At 52.7% G+C, this 19660-nt stretch overlaps 1 long non-coding RNA gene across 1 annotated transcript; it reads right to left on the bottom strand.

Moving 5' to 3' along the window:
- Positions 1-6462: 6462 nt before the first annotated feature.
- LOC137843465 (uncharacterized) lies at positions 6463-10673 on the bottom strand. The gene is made up of 2 exons (XR_011089539.1): positions 10552-10673; positions 6463-7886 (listed from the first exon to the last, which is right to left on the bottom strand). It is a non-coding gene; the product is annotated as an uncharacterized lncRNA (long non-coding RNA).
- Positions 10674-19660: the final 8987 nt, after the last annotated feature.

Raw genomic sequence — 19660 nt, 5'->3', positions numbered from 1 at the left:
ATTTTTTCTCAAAACCAGAATGTCTCCCAGTTAAACTGCCAAGGGTCAGAAACATTCCTGGTATGTTGTTTTGCAATTTCACTTAGTGCTCAGGGGTCTTCTGCGCTTTGTTCTGCGGCTGAGATAATTCATATTCTCCTCCAAAAGCATCAAGTCTTGCTCCACTCTCTCACAGTGTTGTTGCTTGCAGCCAAAGAATACAGATGATTGTTTTTATTATACAGTGAAAACTTATATTGTCTCGTAAACAGAAGAGGACTGGAGCTGGCTGCAGAATAGAATTTTTGTTGCTGGAAAACTTGGTTGCTGTTTTAATTCCCCCCATGAACTGAAAATACTAAGAAAAAAAAGAATGTTGAGGATTTTAATAAATTCTTTCCATAACACTTTGCATTTCTCATTCTTTATGCTGCTTGGTAAAGTTGACATGCACATCAGAGTGACAAGGTGGCTCAGCCCTCTGCAGCCTGGCAGGCTTCGGTAGCCCAGCACGGCCACGGCCACACAGCAGTCAGGGCTAACACTTGCACCTCTGCCTGGATACGGATCCAGTCTTCTATTCTCCTTTCAGAATTCTTATCTCTGACTGCCAAATAACACGTGCCAAAAATAGATCACCGAGATGCTTTCTACAAGGGATGTTCTTCCCCTCTTTCTTTCTGGGTGCCAGGCTCACCAGGGAGTGAGGGGATGCAGCACCTTACACACACAAATCCAGAATGCCAGGGCTTTTGGCAGAGCTCTTGTATTCTGGTCACTGCGTTCTCTCTCCAACAATAACCTTACTTCATGAGAAAATGATGGCAATTTCACAACTGCAGATGTTGCATTTTCTGAAATACAGCTGATCCCTCTCTGAGAAAACATCCATCGCGTAGTGCAGAGAGCATCCCAGGAGAGGCAGCAAGAATGGAGACCCCCTCCAAGATCAGTCCACATCTCAGCAGCAGTCAGTGTCTCCTGAGTGACTTGAAAGACTGCGGAGAGACTGCTAGCAGCCAAGAAGCCCTTAAAGAGAATCAGAGCAGCACAAACTATTTACATTAAATTCACATTTCCACATAAAAGATGACTTAGTCTCAACAATATTATAAAGTGCTTTTTATTAGAATCTGTTGTCTAAGCAAGCAGGCCAGGAAAAAAAGAAAAAAAAAAAGGAGATTTTGTGATCTCCCTCAGTTTTATGAAAGCTGGTTGGCGGGTACAAAGCAGCAGCTGATGAGCTTATTGTGCAGGAAGGGAGGGTCAGGCTGTGAAACTCGATGTGTAAATTAGCTTCTTGCAGCACTTGTCTCTGTGCCTGTCACTTCCACCAGTGTCCCTGTCTGTTATAATCCTCCAAGTTCATTTGGTTAAACATTAGTGACATGCCGGGGACAGCAGCCAAAAATAATGTTGCCTGTAAACACGACGGCTGTGAACTGTTGAATGAGAGATCTATCAAACCAGCCAAGCATCCAGCAGGAGCGCGGACTGGTCTTTTCCTGCTCTGGAAAAGTTATTTTTAGCTCAGGTGTCTGCATCCTTCTTCATTAACAGCACCTGGGGAAAAAGCTGAATGAGGTTCCCCCGCCTCGTAGCTGGGATGGGGAGAGCTGGGCTGCAGCATCCTCCTGCTCCCAACACCTCCTCGCAGAGCCAGCCCCGGCGGGATGAATTGGTCGAGCTGGGATTTGGAGACTCAGCCCTTCCACCATCCTTCCTGCCAGTTGCGCAGCCACGAGGTTGTCATGCCAACTCAGGTAATGACTGCATATTGAGCTGCTGATTTTGGGCTGCCAGAGCCGCTGTCTCCTGGAAGAATTGCTGATGAGTTGACAGAACTAGCTGGAACCGAAACATTCAGGCGAGTCTGCAGCCCTCTGACACCGGCTGCCCAGGGCAGTGCTATCTGGAGTGCCTTCGCACCACTCAAACCCAACTAAAACCTTCATATTAACTGCCAAGGAACATTCACACCCTGTACTAGGGAGCCCAGACAGAGCAACAACAGGGAACTGATGACACGCAATTAAATTTTGTGCTTGCCAGATGAAAAACCTCTATTTGAGCCTTATTTTGGATTTCTTTCTAATATCTTTTCAAGAGCCAAATGCAGAATGCTAGAATCTGAAGAAATTAATACAACTGAACAGAGTACTTTGGCTTTGCATGAAAGAGCAGCAAAGAAAAGTTATGAAATTCATTACTTTAATGAAAAACCTTAAGGGGTAGCTGGGAATCCAGAGAAGGAGCATGCAGCGGGACAGCTGTGGTGCTGGGCTGGCAGAGGAGCTGTACCACGCCGCCCTCCCTGCCACCCCTACAGCCTCAGATGCCAGATCCCAAGCAGAGCTGGCAACAAGATCCTCCCAAATTCTGGTGCAAATACCTGGTTTTTGTTACTGTCTCTCGTGGTTTTGTGGCAGACCCCTCCCAAGGGGCTCAGCAAACACCAGCCGATTCAGGGCACCCGATCTGCCCGAGGCGTCCTCCCCTTCCAGAGGCTTTAACTGCTTTAAGCAGTGTTGATTTTTTAAAAGCGTTTCACAAAACCCAAGGAAATCTCTCCCAGCACAAAGCATCCCACTGAGACCGAATCATTACCATTGCTGCAGGAACCTGCCTGATTACCAGGGCTGTGGCAACCCGGAGCTGCTGCTCCACAGCCCCACAGCAGCTGACAGAGGGTTTTTTTCCTGACTCCATCTAACAGCAGCCGTGCAAAAAGGCTTTCTCTTTCCAACCCTATTTATTTATTATTGTTATTTTTTGCAGGAAGGTTGGTGCTGCCGTCCCGTTAGGAGCTGGGGGAGGCTGCTGCAGACACTGGGGGTCACTGTGACACCGGAGATGCAGCGCGGCTGTGGGAAAAGCAGCTCCCGGCCACGGCCACGGCCAGGCACAGGGCAGCTGCCCTCATCCTGCAAGGCGGGGAGGCTCTGGGAGACCTCCTGGCTTTCCCTCTGCCCTTTCTGAGCTTCCCTCTCTGCACCCCGCAGGGCAGCAGGCAGCCCGAGCACAGCGTTAAAACGGGGCTGGGAGCGTTACTGGGAGCGTTACTGGGAGCAGCTCAACCCCAAATGGGGCTGGGAGGTGGCGAGGAGCAGCCCTGGTGCTGGGATCAGAGCAGCCTCACCATCTCCCCCAGCCCCTCGCTGCCCGCAGGTACCCGGCCGGCTGTCGGTGGGAGCAATGCCCCCGTGCTCAGCCCAAAACACAGCCCCGAGGTGCTCCCAGCATCATTTCTTTGCTTAGTCACCGCCGCACTGCTTTATTAGGTGGCAGGAGGTGAAGGCAGCTCCCACACAAACCTGCGGATGGTGCAGGGGTGGCACAGCTCGGTCTCGCCTCCCCTCCTGATAGCATCAGAGTCATTCAGGTTGGAAAAGGCCTCTAAGATCATCCAGTCCAACCCTTACTACCAAATCCTCCGGGCGTGCTCGTGGCAGCTTGCCCCACACTCATCCCAGGGCACGGCCACCCCAAAAAGCATCCATGGAGGGATGAGTGTGCAGAGCCAGCCCCAAATCCCGAGCAGAAACCTCCCCTGCGAGCCCACCCTGCTCAGAAAGTGCTGCCCGAGCTGCCAGGGCAGCGGCCACAAAGCAGGAACCCTCCTCTTCCTCCACCCCAAGCACCCAACTCGCTGAGCCCAACGCAGGTTCTCTACCAGTGACAGGCAGCGTTTTGGTAAACGCTCTGCATTATTTAACACCGTTTCTTTGGGGAGATTAAAAGTGCTCCGAGTAAACATACCTCTCTTCCACGCACACCTGACAATGACAGAAGAGGCTGTTTTACAGAAGGCTCATTAAAAATAAAAACACTGTGTTGATTTCGGCAGCTTAAATTACTTAAGCCACTGTAATGGGATAAATATTTGATGGTGAAGTTTATTAAATTTCCACCGATATTATGTTGCTGCTAAAAATATAAAGGGTTTTTAAAGCCTGCTCGGCGTCTCCGAAGGGAGACGGTTGGAAACCTGCCACAAAATCTGCCTGCAGGGACCACTTTTGGGATGCAAACAAATTATCTTCTTCCCTCCGTCGTCCGCAGGTACCAGTGAGCGCTCTCTGCTCCCTCCAGAATTTGTTAAGTCCCTGCTCGCCACGCGGCAGGAGCACGGGGCAGCCTGCAGCTGCTGGAAAAGCGTGTCGCTGTGTGATCCTGCTGGGCACTGCTCTGCTCAAAGGTGTCCCCAGGTCCGGGACAGCCCCAGCAGCAGCGCAGGGAAGCAAGGAGCCTGCTGCAGGCAGGGGGCGAGGGGCGGCCACCCCCAACTGAGCATTTGTGGGGTTTGGAGCCTGCCTCTCAGCACACGCAGGCTCTCGGGACCACGTTCATCACCCCCCAGCACAGGGAAATCTAAAGAGCCTGGACATGGAAGGCTGCCAGGATATTTCACATTCTGATTTTACAACATTTTACCTGATCTTAACATGAGCACGTCCCTTTGAACCCAGCTGGAGACGAGCCTTGCCTTTTAGCTGAGCGATGCCCATGTCTCCACAAAGCCCCGTCCCGAGGCGATGCTCTGGGAACCCACAGCACATCTCCTGCCAGGGTGCTGGCACATCGAGCGGCCCCGAGTCTATAGACATTTCTATTTGCCTTTGAAATGATTGCTGTGCAGAGATATACTCTGTCTCTGCCATGGAATTAACTCCTGTTCCTTTTGTCACTTGTGATAATTCAATACATGAAGTTATAAAACCTTAACAGTTTCATTCCTGGCTCTCAGGAATCACCAGTTGCTGGGCAGACAAGCGGCGTCCCCGAGGACAGAGCAGGTCCGAGCAGAAGTGCTGGGCCAGGGCTTATCAGAGGAAAAAAACTATCAGTATTTCCATTGAGAGACATCTTTTTTTTCCTTGGTATCTTACAGGAGTGGCAGTTTAAGCTACTTGGGGAATATCGCTACAGTTCAATAGCTCCCCAAATTAAAAAAGGATAATTACAGCTGAAACACCCTAGAGAGGGACCATGGAATGGGCCACCAAGGCCAGTCTCTTGCCAAGTCTCACCGATTCCTTGCAGAAAAGGAGCAAGCTTCATCCACAAAGCACTTAGAGGGTTTTTTTTTCCCCCTCCAGTACTGATACCAGAGATTTCACGTTAAAAGCTGCCTCCGCACCTCAGAAAAGACCTTCTACCAATGGGGCTCCTCAGACAGCATCCGTCTCAAAAGAGCAGGGAAAAACAATCAGAGGAGACATGTTCCGTTCATGCAACAGCAAGCAATATTGTTCCATGGGCAAGATTCACGCTAAGACAACTGCTGCGGTGCCCTCGAGCGCAGCACGCTCATGCATCCATTCCAACGGGGGACTTGAGTGCAGCAGGAGCGATCCGGTTATCAGCCCGACACGGCTCCAGTAATGAAGCCAGGCCCTCATTACAACCTGTTTAAATATTTTCTACATGGCAAGCACACCGCCACCACCCTCATTAGGTGGGTCTCCGAGGTTTTCTTTGGGAGCAGCTCTGCTCCGTGCCGACACAGCGCGCACATCACCTCCTGCCTTGTGAGGGCTGTGCCTCGCCACCCGCACACTGTAAGGAGGAGAGTGCAAGCACCCAGACCCTGCCCTGGGTGCACTGCATCCCTCCCTGGGAGATCGTGGTGGTTGGCCTCAGCCAAAATACCCATCCCTTGGGTGCCCCCCAGGCAGCCAGCAGCAGCGCCGGCACGCTGTGACATCCTTCTGACAACTGGGTTGGACGTGAGGATGCCTGAATAGGAAACCACCCCTGAGCAGAGGAATAACACCACATATTCCGTGCTGTCATTTCGACTAGAAAGCAAAGCCGGCAGCTCTCTATCTTTAGGGAATTAGAGGCTGTTTGGACAAAAGTTTCCCCACGGGTAGCACACTTGCGGGAACAAAGCCGTAGGGTTCACAGCGCAAACAAGTTTCCTACAGCCCGCGTGATCAAAAGGCAGCGCCGAAGCGGTGTGTAAACCAGGTTAGGCAGGAAAGATTAAACAATAATCAGGCTGCAAAGAAATGCCTTCTGATATCGGGTTCTGAGAGAATTTAAACAAGCGGCAGCTCCATCATTTCCAGAGACGTCCCTGCAGACAACAGCGGTGTTTAAGGAGAAGCTGTGAGATCCCTGGGGCTGTAATTCTGCCATCCTGCTTGCCAGGGGAAGGAACCAAGTCACCAGGCAGGGCCCTGCGAGGCAGCTCAGCTCACCAGTGCCACCCCAGCTCTTTCTGTGTGGTTGCTGAAGCTCGTTGTCACTTTAGGTCCTGCAGAAGAGCACCCACAACACGACCAGGGACTCCTGCTGCCGTGCTTAACTCAGCACATTTCGATGTCCAAAGTTTTTCAGGGTGGATGTGAGCATTAAAAGCAGCAAATGGCAAAGCTGCACCAGCATCCCAGTTCTGACCAGTTTGGAGCATCCCGTGCTGCTCCACGCTGTGGAGCCCGGTCCTCACACCCCACACCCGTGTGGGGCTGATCCTCCCCATCGAGGACTTCTCACTGCAAACAGGAGACATCAGACGCCCCTCGTTGTCCTGGCCAGCCCTCAGCGAATTGCTGCCTTCTCCTCCTTCCCTCGAAGCTCTCCAGAGGCAAGCATCACTGGCCAATGAGCCCAAATGCACATTAGCAGCTCTTCCAGCCCCTGGACCTTGTCGCTCCCCAGGGAACACGTTTTTACCTCTGCTCGATGTTTCTGCTGCGTGGCTGGGGCCAAGCTCTGTGCGCTCGATGTGCCGCTTCCCCAGCACTTGACCCGCAGCCGTGCTCTGCCTGCACATCTCTCCCTGCTTCATGCCTTGGGTCATGCTCCTTGGTAGGAAACATGTGAATCCTTCAGTTTTGCCTCTACGCTTAGCAGTCGGGGAAGGAAAATCCCCTGAAGAATTGCCTGGGTTGCATCTCCGGGAAGGAGAAACGTACAGGTGTGCACTTCCATAAATATTTCAGGACGGGGTTTGTTAGATTCCACTGACGTGGCACCTGCAGCAGTACAGATGCTGAGGCTGTGGAAGGAGGCAGCCCCTGTTCCACCAGGAACACTTGGAAAGGGAACACGCTGGGCAGAGCGGGGCCGCCTCCTCCCACACGGATAGCTGCTCAGGAGGAAGAGAGGGGCCGCCAGCCTCCCGCCAAAGCAATTTTTCCTTCTGTAGCCTAATCCTCCTCCTTCCCCCTGATATGCAGTTTATTTAATTGCAGAGCCAGGATGCATTTCTTTCTTGAGGGATTGTGGGAGAATATTTGTAATCCAGGGGCTGTAATTGAACTCGGTAATAATAATTATACTTCTCTTCATTAATGTGTCTTAAAGCTCATTACAAACTATTCTTGTGCCAGCATCTTTGCCAAATCCCTGCAGGGTTGGAGATAACTTTTTATTCCACTACAGTAGCAACTTTAAAGAGTGCTCCTGCAGTTGGAGGGTAACAGCCACACCACAAACCCAGTTTTAGGGGTGGGGGAGCCAAGCCCCAGGCAGCACAGGGAATTGCCCGAGTGTCCCAGGTGGCTGCGGGCTGCCCCAGGAGCAGTGAGCAGCAACACTGCTTCCCTGAACACCACGCTTGGGCTCGTCCATGCAGGGGTCTTGCTGGAGACACCCCACGTTTGGGGATTTTCTGGCTGGCTGAAGCGAGCCCTGAGATGCAAAGCGCTGCTGGGACACAGCCGGGTCCCCACGTACAGCGTGCAGACAGCAGGCACACGCCTCTGCCGTTACATATCCCGAAGAAAGAGGATGCTTTTCAGTACAAGAATGTCTATGCCAGATCGCAGGTCTGCAATTAAGATGAAAAATTCAGACTTGTTTTACTTAGATGGGAGATACCAGGGAGGCAGCACATTAGGATATGTTCCAAACTCACAAATCCCATTAACGCTGAAGTGAGGTCCCCATGCAAATCCCTGTGTGCAGAGAGGAAAACACGCCTCAGATTTAAGGTAATTTTAAGCCCCTCTCAGATACAGGGATGCTGCTCTTTCAATATTTAAGCTCAGTCTGTGAAACAACACAAGTTATCTAACATTCATTATCCCGTTTGTGCCAGCATCTTTGCCGAGTCCCCAGTGCATTGGGGAGAACCATTTTCTTGCTACGGCAACAGCACTGAGGTGTGCTGCTGCAATTACAGGGGAATATAAATTTATAGCTCTCCTGAAATCACAGCCCTCCTGTTGCAGCAGCCCACTGGCTATGTGCTAAATCTGCCCAGACAGTGGCACAGCCAGACAATGACAGCCTGTGGAGATGTTCCCAAATAGACCAGGTGCCTCCGAGTTTTCTTTCGGATAAAATGAACTCCTCTTTCACCATCTCCCCAGCTCATATCAATTTCAAGAGAAAAAGATATGAAAAAGGAGCAGAGCGAGCGACAGCAGCCACAATAGGCTCTCTCTGAGACGATTCTTCCAGGTATATATGCACTCGCTCTAGGTCTGCAAGTATTTGTCATAGAAGTTCAATTAATTTTCCCCAACCAACTCTCACTGCCTTTCCTCAGAAACTCTCCCGTTGAGCTTGGAGCAGTCCCTGGGCCCTGCCAGCACGCTGCACGCTCCCGGTCGCATGAACAAGGCAAGCCCCGAGCTGCACCAGGTGCAGTTTGCAGGGGCAGAAGAGAAGCAGATGAAAGTGTGCTTAAAATGATGAAGCCAGGAGGTTTTACGGGCAGGCACAGATGTCTGGAAAATCCTTTCCGTGTTTTGGAGCAGAGCAAAGCAGAAGACGTGTCCACGGGCATCCTGGCTGCCAGGGACCGTCCCCTCCTCTCCGTCCCTGAGACCTGTGGCTGCACAACCTTCAGCCACAAGAGCTTCAGGGAGCCCCAAAGCACGCCAGGAACATCAGAGAGCCCCTGCAGCACAGTCAGCTGAAGACGAGAGCATGCACAAAGACAAAGCAACAACCTGGAGATCATTTCTGCCTGTCTGCTGCTGCGGAGAGTGGCAGGGAGCAGCGCCAACCTGTGCGTGAGCCCAGCAGCTGGGGCCGGGCAGGCACAGCACTGCCGAGCTGGGGCCCATCGGTGCTTTCTGAGGGGGTGCTGAGGAGCTGTAGGAGCACACTCCTGCCCTTGCTGGAGCTTCATCTCCTCCGGGTGAAACACAAGCAAGCCATCACCTCAGGGACACTCGCACGCTGTCCCCTCCCCTGTCCCGGTGCTGGTGGCAGAGGACCAGAGGACCTGATTCTCCAGGGACATCGCCCACAGCCCACCCCTCCCCAAAGCAGCCTGCTCTTCAGGGATCTCTGCCTTTCTGATTTAGCCTGAATTGTATCCACCTGAAATGATTTCACTGCTTGAATCTCAGTTCTAGCCTCCAGAGACTAATTACCTGCTTCCTGCATTTGCATCATTACATTCAAGTCCGTTTAAGGGATATGCAATTTCTGGAAGGGGAACTGAAACTGATAGGTGAAAATCTTCTGAGCAGCAAATGGCTCAGAAGGAAGAAGCGAGAGCGTGCGTGTGGCGAGCGTGGCTGTTCTGAGATGGGTTTGGCCCATCCCTCCCAAACAGAGCTGCAGGCACTGCACATAACCAGGGCCTGTCTGGGTGTTGGCACACAGAGAATATGGGTGAACCCCTGCAGGCTTTCTGAAAGGCTTTTAAATACCAAAAGCAAAGAGAAAACCTTGACAAGCTGCAGGATCACATGCCAAAAACTTCTGCCCTTGGCTCGCCTTGGGACCCCGCGAGCCATCACCCACCCTGGACCAGGAGCTGCAGTCAACTGGTGGGGCTCTCATGCTCCAATCACCCTAATGGCACTTTGGAAATGCCAATGGAAGTGAGTTTATGATATTTGACGTAAATAAGCAATGTGGCAGTCCTCTTCTGGGTTGGCCTGCCAGGGAAACTCACTGGAGGGATATTAACACCGAAATATATGAGCATGTTCACATGGAACATTTATTGTTTAACTCTGGGCTCCAGTAACGGCGGGTATAAATTATTCATTTTGGGATGGAGATGAAATGCCCAAAACCCCACCCACCCACCCAGGGATTGCTTTTACTGCTACCAGAGCTCCAGGCTCGGTGCGCTTGGAGCCCTGCACCACGAGCCCGGCTGCCCAGAGCCCCATGCAGGGCGTTTGTGTGAGCCAGAGCTGCTTGGATCATCAGGGCCAGGCGTAAAAATTGGCCCCCACATTTTAGGAACCCTCTGCAGTACCAGGTGGATGGGGCAAGAGCACGCATGGCCCCAGGCACCCGCCCACTGCCCTGCAGGACACCGGCTGCACAGCGCTGGCATGGCCCATACCAGTACACTAAAAGAATGCCTGGCAGTTACCATGGCAACCTTTTTTTTTTTTTTTTTTAACCCTGCTGTTAAGCAGTTGTGTCAGCCCTCTGCGAGCATCATCACGAGCATCATCGAGGGGCCGCAGTGCCCCCGAGGTGGCTGCAGCACCCCCGCACCCTGCCTGGCCACATCCTGGTGTGGTGAGGAGAGGTGTCCCCTTCTGCTGGGGATGGGGAGGCACAGGGAGCCTCCAAGAACCAAACCGAGGTGATGGAGCATCCCCCAGCAGGTCGTGGTCACTGCCTGCCCCCCAGACTCACCTCCAAACCACCCTGCAGGCAGCAGTCCCATCCTTCCAGCCCCACAGCACCATCCACTCCCATCCTCCAGGCTGGGGAAAGCAGCTCTCCAAGCCCTGCTCCCACCTGCAGCCTTTTGTAACCTTGCTCCTGAGAGTAATTAGGGAATCCTGGTGCCTCTTTAACCCTCTCCTGCCCCCTGGTTCTGTCCTGAGACACCCAGCCCTGTGGGCACGCAGGGCTCTGGGGCTGCACCAGCAGCAGGGTTTGAGCAGGAGCAGCGCCGTGCTGCAGCCACATCCACCCCTTACAACCACTGTAACTTCTCCTTACACACTGCAACTCTTTTATTGGCAACTGTGTCCTTCCAGCAGTGTTTTATGGGCCATAAGAAAGGCTAAGTGGAAGTTTCCCTTTTTGTCTTTCTATTTTTTTATTTTATTTTATTTTATTTTTGACTAGCAGCACGAGGCAAACAGCTCCGTGTGGCCTGGAGCAGGAGCCGTGGTGGCAGCCCCCTGCTGCGGGTGCCCCCGACGGGAGGCAGCAGCACCAGGGCAGCATCGCGGGTGCATGCACCAGCCCGTGCCTGGCTCAGCTCCTTCAGGTGGGGAATTATCTCACTGCGGAGAACGCTAATGAGAGTTTTGTATGGGAGAAACGGCGAGGTGAAGCTACCTATCACAATACTGAGCAACGAAATTAGGAGGGTAATAATTATCCGTGCATGAGATTCCAAGCAGAGGAATTATCCCAGGAGCTGTCTGACTAACTGCCTGGGGTTCCCGCAGCTGCCTCCCACCCCCGGGTTGTTTCCACACAGCAGCTCGGGGTGGCTCCATCCCCCCGAGGCTGCCAGCTCCTGTCCGGCACCTGCAGCCGGGCACGTTGCAGGCAAATCACAGCACGCAAATGTGTGGGATCCAAGGAAATCAATGGCATTAAAAATTAAATCTGGAATCATCCCGAGAGTGAGAAAACACTTGCTAACATTTTGTTTGCACGGGCAGATACCGGAGCTGAGGGCAGAGCAAGGTGGTGCCAGCCTGTCCTGGTGGGTGTCGCAGCCGGAGGAGCCTCCCCTCGCCCTGCACAAAATGCAGCTGGGGGGCATGTGCCTGTGAAGTGACACCAGCCTCCTCCCCGAGCTTACCTTCAAAGCCTGCACACCATGGGGGAAGGCTGATGGGGGCACCTGCGGCTGCCTCTGCCACCTCTGCCCGGTGTCCACCAGTGAGGTCTGCCTGGGCAGGGAAAGGGGCTCGGGGCTGGGTCATCCCAAGCATCCCAAGCGCACCGCTGCTGGATGGGGTACGTGCGTGTGCCCAGCACAGCCTCGCCGAGAGCCGGCTCCGCAGAAGCCAAACAATGAGGAAAGTGTCAATAAACATATATTTTTTACAGTCCATTATCTTACCCTTGCCAGCTTTTCGGCTGTTATTGCACCAAGCCATTAAATCCCCTCCACGAGCACCACGCGCTGTTTGTAATGGGACCGCTAATGCCTCCCCCCTGCTGCCGAGCGCTTCGGGAGAGGCATTAATACCAGCGTCCGCAGAAACAATCCCTTCGTTCCAGGTTATTTGCACTTAATGCCACGACATCGCCGAAATCCCTCCTAAAATTAGCATGGATGATTTTTAAAAAACATAATAAAACATTAATTAATATTCTCTGTGACGAATGCATGAATAGAAGCAGGGCATTACAGCTAGCTGTAGGCTCCTTCAGGGACAGAAGGGTGCACAGTTTCTTGACAACAGTCATCAGAGGACACGAGTAATTAGTAGCCCGGTGGCCAGCTCACGTCACAGCCAGCTGGCCCTAAGAGCAGAGGACACATTGCTGCTGAAGGACCAGCAGCACGGCCTGCGTTCACTGCTGTTTCCACCACTTGACCTTCCGGAGCCTATTTACAAAAAAAATAATTGTGACATTTCCAGTTCAATAATGTTTCGCGCTATTAGCGGCAGGATCTAGGATGCAGAATTAGGATAATGAAGAGCAATAAGCAGCGTGCACAGCCTCGCGACACCAGCAGCCTCCCACCCCATCGTGGCCCAGCCTCGCAGCTGCCCCTTTCCCTGCCGAACCATCTCACCTTTTACCCTTACACGGTTCCCTGTGCTCGCTCTGCTTTTGAAGCATGATTAGAAGGGGGGCGAGGGTCCCGGCTGCAGGGCACACACAGGAGCAGGTCAGGAGCACGGCACCCCGAGACCCCCAGCCCCTGCTGCGGGACCCTGCAGCCCAGCGCAGTGCTCGTGGCCTCGGCACTTTGTGCTCATGTTTTATTTCTCCTGAGCAATATTCCTTAACTAACATTTCTCTCCAAGCAGCCCGGGCAGAGGAACTAAGAATTAATGGTGCCATGGTCCAGCTTCGCCTTTCATTTTGCCCCATTTCAGCCGCAGCCTGGCTGCTGCATCGCCCTGCGCCGAGCACCCCGCCAAGCCCAGCAGCAGGCTGAGGGAGGGGATGCGCCCCCAGGAGCCTCCCATCTCCTTCCCAAGGCTCTCTTTGTGGCATTCGGCCGTGTCCACAGCCGTCTGAGGCTGGCAAAGCCATCTGGCTCAACACCCTGCTGCAAGGGCTGCATGTCAAACAGGGCGCGGGGCTCCAACGCTCATCCCCTAATGTGTTGTTGAGGCCTGATTATTAGGCAGCAGAGCTCAGGCGTGCTGGAATTTGCAAATTTGTATGTACACGCCGCCAGTGTTTGTTAAAGAGCTCTCGAACAATTGACAAGAATTTGAGAAAGATGCTGCTGCCTTTCTCCTGTGGCATCCTGAGGACGCTGCAAACAAATCGTCTCGCCGCAGACAATGCCCTTGATGCATAATAGCAGAGCCGTCTCCAAACAATTGGGGGTTGATTTTTATTTTGGCTTTAACTCAGCTTTCCCAGCGCAGGTGTCCAATTTGCTCCTGCCTGTGTAAACCCCACCATGTGAATAGCTCAGCTGTAGGCACGGATCATACCAGGAGATATTTCCTGGTCGGGTCTGCACCTCGTGGAGGTGGAAGCTCCTCGCCTGTGAGCCGGGCGGCTGGGATGCGTGCAGGGCCTGCAGGAAATTCATCACGGAGTCAGCACACGGGGCTAAAGCAGCCTGAAGTGACCCTGGATGGTGCATTTGCAGCCTCATGGCAGGACGATGAACCTGCCATTCACCCTTTTTCTTTCGGGGGAGGCCAAGACACGCCTTGCTTTATGATAGACAAAAACCAAGGGCAACCTCCCTGGCACAGCTACTCAGGAAATTATTAGGTGAAAAGGTTGCACCCAGCCTGCCCACACCTGCGAGCACTTCGCTTCCAGAGCCACTGTCAATATTGGGGTGTTTGTGTTCTGCAGCTCTCCCACAGGTTGTAATCCTCACCCTGCTCGTAGCTCTGTGCAAACCGTGGCTACAAGTTGGAGAAACATCACAAAATATCGAAATGCTCTTTTTTTTTTTTTTTTTTTTTTTTTCTGGCTGGTCTCTGACGCTCCACCTTAGATCCTTTTGCAGAGGACATGGAGCCGTGCAGGACACTGCTCAGCCCCACGCCGCTCGCAGCCCCAGCAGGGAAGGCGAGGAGGATTTCCCATTGCTGAGGCTGAGGAGCAGTCTGCATTGTGTAAAGTAATTAAAGAAAGCTATCGGTCTTCCCTGTGAAGTGGCTGGCGCTAGCTGTTTCATTATGGCTTTCACACTTTAGAATATGACCCAGACAACGCTTACACCATTGTAAGGTTTCACTTCAAGGGTCTTAAGAGGAAATCAATTATTTTCAGAAATATAAATATTTTACAAAGCCGCTTCTCTTTCTAATGATGGGATAAAGGCAAACACGGCCATTTTGCTCTTCAGCGGTAGAAAGCAATGCAGCGATCCAGCCTCAAAGCCTGCAGCACTTCACCTGAGTCACCTTCTCGAGGCAAAGGATCCTGAGATACGGAATTTTCTGCTAAATTATGCACACTGGAGTTGGCCATGCTCCACCACCAGCCCCTGGTTTTCTTCGAGGGGTGTTTTTTATAATCCCATCCACCTGTTTGCTCCCTGATGCTCGCAGGAGACCGGGAGGAGCACCAGGCAGCGAGCTGCTGCCCAAGACCAGGGGTTGTTGGCTCCAGATGGGCTTTGTATTCAGGACAGAAGGCAAAATGTGGCAGAGATGGACAAAGGACGGAGCTGGGGCACGCTTCAAAGAGCCCGTCACAGCTGTGTGTGTGTGCTTAAACCTCATGGCCCTGCTGCCCGGCAGGACAGGCACTGGGGGCAGCTTTCCCCCCCCAGCCTGGGGCCCAAGAGCAGCTGAGGAACGCCGGCATTTAGATTTTTGTATTATTATTGTTTGTATCAAATGAGCGAATTCCTCAGCGCTTTGGTTTGCTCTTACATAATTTAGACCAATCAGTGCACTTCCTAATGCAACATGCTCTTAACTTTGCTGAGCCCTAAGGCATCAAATTTATATTCTGTTCTGCCGCTGTGAAAATGAGTGGTGTAACGGTGACAGGAGGAAGAAGGGGCTTTAAGGAGGGAGAGGCAGCAGAAGGGGAAGAAAGATAGTTGAAAGCAGCAGAAAGACAGGGAGAGGAGAAGATACAGAACAGCAAAGTGGTTTATAATGGAAGGACTGTAATTTATTTTGACACTAATCATGTATTATTCATTTGGAACAAAAATAAACCTTATTAACCAGGAAAAACAGATCTCCCATCTCCAGCCCACGTTGTGACGAGCGATTCGTGGTGCTGAGGATGCTGACAGCCGCCGGGCTGGCTCCGTGCCTCATCCTGCACCCGCCGGCCCCATCTCGCCTGGTGGAGCAGCACCCATGGGTGCCACGGGTAGGAGTGGTGACATGAGGAATTATTGTCCTCGGTCACTGAGGGGAAAGGTGGCCGGCTCTCAGGGAGGGCAGATGATGCACTTGCGTTGCTTCCATCCCCAGCTGATGCTGCCCACCTCCAGGGCTCACAAACCACTTACCAGGCTGTAATTAGCCAGGTCACCCTGTGCAGTGCTCAGGCACCGTGGAGATGGGCCAGTGGTCCCAGCACTTGGAGGGTCAGAGGACAACCAGAGTGCCCCTGCAAAACCACAGCTGGCTGGAGAGGCCCAGAGCAGCCAGCATGGACACGGAGCCAGACAGCTCTACTGGGAAAGAGACGGGGATTTAAAGCAGGCTATGTCCTGCAGAAGATAGGGTGCAGTGAATTCTCCCTCATGGCACTGCCTGTTGGAGCAGATACTGCTGAGGGAAATCAAAATCTGCCACTCCCCAAGCATGGCCCTGCTAGAGACGTGCTGCCTTCTGCTGCACCCTGTGCAGGTAGCTGCAGGGTGGGGAAATGGATTTTTTTCCCCAGAATGAACTGCCTGCATGGGAGTTTGCTGCACTATTCGCAGCCACAGGCCCTGCTTCAGAAGAAGGACCCAGCTGGTGGGTGCTGGCTGGCCAAGGGGAGCGCTGAGGCTGCCTGGAGCATCGTGTTGGGCTGAGCAGGGGCAGCACCTACCCCAGGAATGTTCTGATGGTGTCGGACAGACGGCCAGGGACAGACAGCCACAGGCAGAGAGCACCTCCGAGTCTCCTCGAGCTCTGCGCAAACAAGTTTTGTTCCTGCGAGGCAGACAGGGGCGGGCAGGAGAAATTAAAACCCAGCTCATTTACGGGTAACGGGCCCTGTGAGCATCGGCTGCGGGAGGGGAAATCAGCAGGAAAGAGCTGGCAGGGCTGGGACCGCTCCTTCCTCGGGATGCTGGCTCACAGAGGTGGCTGGCACGGGGCGGGCAGAGGTCCTGGTCCTGTGCCCTCCCAGCTCCTCCCCAGCCCTTCTCCCAGCTTTGTTTCCTTAACACATTTCGTTCACAAGACATAAAACGCAGCTCCTCAGCTCCCGGTGTCAAACAGACCCTCCCTCGCTCCTGGTAAGATTTAGGATGGATTTTAAAGTGTTATTACTGGCTTATGAGGCTTTAAATAATATTGGACTCTGCATATCTTTCAAATCTACTTTGTTTTAATATCCCTGATCAGTTTTTAAGGTCTAAGTCGGGAGATTTATGGGGCTGTCTGCTCGGTAATTCAGAATCATGTGTGGCTCACGATTTCAGCGTTTATGTTCCTAGTTTGTGAAGCAAGTTTTGCTTCACGCTTTGGGGTTTCTGTTGTAAAATGGAAAGCAAACACATTTTCTGCAATGCTTCCTGGCTGTCGGAGTGGGAAGAGTCCTGGAGAGGGTGTCATGTGTGACAGCAGCTCTGCCCCCGAGCAGCAACGCTTTAGCCACCCAAATTAAAGTCAGAGCAATCGAAGTTCTCAGCTTGTTATTGGGCTGACTCAGGTGTAGCTTAGCCTGATGTCTGTCCTTAAAACCTCAAGAATCAGCCCTTCCCTCTGCCCTGGAGTTGCGTGGTGGCCACACCAGTCTGTGTTTTTTAGCTTTGCCAAACTGTTGCCTGAGACATGGACCAGATCGAGGGGGCTGCTGGTACCCAGCTCAGAGCCAAGAGACACCAGCACCAGCCCAGGGCTGGGGCCAGCAGCTCTGAGCCCTGCCAGCAGCGGTCCCAGCACTGCCCCACGCTCTCAATGCCTGGTCCCAGCTCCGCCAACAACTCCGCGCACGCCGTGGCAGCACGGAGCACTGCTGGGCTTTGTATTTGCCCACTCATCTCCGCACACTTCAGGCCATCAGTGAACAAGCTTATTTACTTCTTATAGCACAAAGCAAATGACAAAGGGGCTCATTAAGTCCCTTAGGCAGAAACAAGAGCAAGCAGAGCGCATGGTAGGCGCGTAGGGCTGATGGAGCGCTGGTTGGAGCAGGCAGCAGGACAGCGTGCTTCAGGAAGCGACAAATTATGAACTGAGGTATTCAATCTCTAGAAAGCTTACACATTTAATTATCCAGCCAGACCTTCAGGGAAAAGGATTAGAACAATAATTATCAATTTGTTCTCTGTGTCCAAGGGCAAATTTAGCATTTAGAGGACAGAGTTGTTGTTGTTTTTTTTTTTCCTACTCTTTGTAATTCTGATTAGCAAAATGCACTTTAGTCTTTGAAATGAATGATTCTTCTTTCTCCTCCTGTTTCCTTGGAAAATTGCCTTGGCCGTGGGATGTTTGCAGGGGCGGTGCTGGGTTTGGGGAGGGGGTGCTGGGATGCTTACCCCAGCACACTGTCATGTCAGCAGGGCTCAGCCTCTTTGCAAGGACTGCAGCATCGCCGAGGTGCCAGGACAATATTTCTGCTTTCTCTGCAGCAAGCGGCCCAGGCAGCTCAGGGAAAGGCACCCGGGCTCTGCGCCCACCACCCTGGAGCAGCAGCACTGCCCACATCCCACTGCCACCCACCAGCTGGGGCAGAAATGCACAGCGCTGCCCACGGGCTCTGCAGCGATGGCAGGGCACACATGGTGCCACCCACCACGGTGACAAGCCACCAGGTACCTGCACACGCGAGCACCAGGCTGGCCATCGCCATGCAGAGCATGTACACCCTGCTGCAGCTCGGCGCTCCGCGGCCATATAAAACACCTTTCTGCCATGGGATTTCCATTACACAGCGCCTTCCCTGCAAGTTCTCTCATTATTGATTCAATTTCATGTTAATGGCCACCTGTCATAAACCACATCGACAATAATGAGCCATTTTATGTTGATTGTTGATCTATGGTAATTTCCAGAAACTGTATTCTTTATTTATTCATCAGCGTAATGGTAATTCAATATTGCAGCTATGTAAATTAAGGGTCTTGTCTTTTTTTTTCCTTCTAGGGTTGGAAGCTAGGCAGGACGTGGTTTTCAAAGGCAGAATTGCTCCTGAGCAGAGAAATGAGGAGTTATGTGCCAAGGCATTGTCAGTCCAATGGGTTCCCTCTGCATTTGACCCCAATCCCCTGGGATGAGGAGGGTTGCTCTTCCTCCCCACTGCGACACAGCAGCTCACAGCCCCACAACAGGCTCCCCCCAGCCGTGGCAGTGCCCCTTGGGTCACAAATCCCACCTTTCCCCAATGTTTTGCTGGGTCACAAGGAAATCCTCCTCGTGCCAGAGCAGCCCCAGAGCCCTCAGCCCCCTCCTGCAGAGGCTCCCCGGGGCTGTGGGTGCAGATGGAGATCCCCAGCCCGACAGCGTGAGATGCCAGGGCTTACTGCTTCGCAGCTAGCTGCTCCCGACAGGCCTTAATTTACAGATAATGGACACTTTTTTACAGTTAATATTTGAATACATCAGTTTCCACTTGACCTGTCTGAGCAAATTCTTGATGGATATTCAACCTCTTTCATAAACGGAGCTTATCCTTCAGCTCGAGGAGAAAATGAAACATTAACAAGAAATATAAAATGCAATTCAGGCTCTTTGCGAGCGGAATAACTCCCGCTTACAGCCGGCTGTGCAGACCTCCTGCAGCGTGCTGCCGGAGCCGCTCTGCCCAACACACAGCACCCCAGGGACCGCGGGGCTCAGCCCTGCCCTCGGCTCCGTGCTGGTGCCAAGAGCAGAGCAGCCGAGCAGCCCTTGCCCATCGCAGGTGCATGCCAACACACACTTTACTCCATGTGCTGAACCCCGCGGAGCTCTTGCTGCTTATTTTTTCCTTTTGGGTAGTTTTTGAAGGTATCGAAAGGATAAAGATGAAGCTGGCGAGGAAAGCCTCCCGGAATGAGCTCCATTATTAAAAACGCTCTATTTAATTCAGATTGATAACCGCGTTAAGGTAGCAGGCTTTCCCTCCCGTAATTGAGTTACACCTACAGCATTGATGTCAAAGCGATTTTAATCACCGCCACTGTTAGGTGATGTATCCTGAATTCCTGGTGTCGATGTGAGGGCTTGGAAACATCAATTAGGGACACTGCTTGCCAATTCCCCCTCACCTGCCTTCAGGCCTCGGGTGTGCTCTGGTTGGGGTGGCTCAGGACTCTGTGCCCCACCACGAGCTGCGTCCCATGCAGTGGGGACAGCTCAGCGTGACCCTCTCCTGAAGCCAGAGCCCCGTCCCCATTCCCTCTCCTGCCCCCATTGGGGATAGCTGGGTTTTGGCATCTCTCTGGGTTTTGTTGCTCCCACCTGTATTTGGGATTTGGCTGTACAATGTGGACAGGCATAAACACGGCGTCCCCCCG

Source organism: Anas acuta, chromosome 22 (assembly GCF_963932015.1).
Source record: "Anas acuta chromosome 22, bAnaAcu1.1, whole genome shotgun sequence".
Lineage (NCBI taxonomy): Eukaryota > Metazoa > Chordata > Aves > Anseriformes > Anatidae > Anas > Anas acuta.
This window is presented reverse-complemented; position numbering and strand designations above follow the sequence as displayed.